Source organism: Galeopterus variegatus, unplaced genomic scaffold (genome assembly GCF_000696425.1).
Source record: "Galeopterus variegatus unplaced genomic scaffold, G_variegatus-3.0.2 Scaffold5410, whole genome shotgun sequence".
NCBI lineage: Eukaryota > Metazoa > Chordata > Mammalia > Dermoptera > Cynocephalidae > Galeopterus > Galeopterus variegatus.
Window position 1 is genome coordinate 40,433 of NW_007731521.1, and position 1,162 is coordinate 41,594.

A 1,162-nucleotide genomic window follows, 5' to 3' on the forward strand; every position below is an offset into this window, starting at 1 on the left:
TGGGGGGGATAAGGGGCGGCGCGGGGGAGCCGAGCCTCCGGGCTGACGAGCTCCACTCCAGGACTGTCTTAGCGAAGTGACACCCTTCCCCGGCCCGCTGGATCGGTACTGCAGTGTCCCTCATTATCCGCGCTCTCCACACGGTCTGGCGCCCTCCTGCAACCTCCCTGGAGAAACTGGCCCGACTTGGGCCGGCCCAGGGCTTTGAACCTTCTAATCAAACAACCTTTAAAAAGCATTGCGGAATCTCTGCTCTGTTTACTTGTGCTAGGCTCCATCGTAGGGGTTGGGGGCGGGAGATGCGACCGTGAATAGGACGCCCCGGCCTTGCCCTGGACTCGGGAAGCTCACAGGCTAGTTGGGAGACACGTAAGCAATACAGGACCACATACTGTTAATCGAGCAGTGGTGTCCTACAGACTCCGGAAACAAAGAAGGGGGTATCAAAGGCATGGGGGAGGGACGGGTTTTCTAGGATGGGGCTGGAAGGAGCTGCATAGGATCAGTGGCCTGAGACCTGGGGAAATGGGCCTGACTGGATCCGGAAGGCTGGCAGGGGACAAGTGGGAAGTAACCAAGTATCCGTGAATAGGGAGGTGAGGGCACAAGGCTTGGGAATCCTGAAGAGTTAAGGGATCTCACATTTCAATGGGATTTGCAGGTCCCTGAGTGCCAACACACCTTCCTCTTCTACTCACTGCAACCCTGTGAGACACACAGGACCCATATTGTTATATCTGAGTTAAAAATGGAGAGCCTGAGGTTAAGAGAGACAAAATGGCCAAATGCCAATGGTTAGTACATGGCACAACTGGCCCCTTCCAGATTTCACACTGCCTGGCTCCTAATAAGGTCAGTGGAAAGGAACCATGTACAAACTTTGCTGGAGAGCAACCTGATGCAGGGGGTGGCAGGAAGATCACTCTGGCCGACTTGTGCGTGGAGGAGCACCTGGGGACCACATGGGTTTCCTTTCATGCCACTGGCGCAGTCCCTCACAACCTCTCTAGCACGTTCATTTCGTGCTGCTATCAGTCCTGAGCATCCTTCATTCACCTCACGTGATCCAGCGGTGAAGAGCAAGGGCTCTCTGGCTTTCAGGACTGGAAACAGACATCCAAACAAAATCCTATCTTGTGGGCCTCCCCCACATGATAAGAGA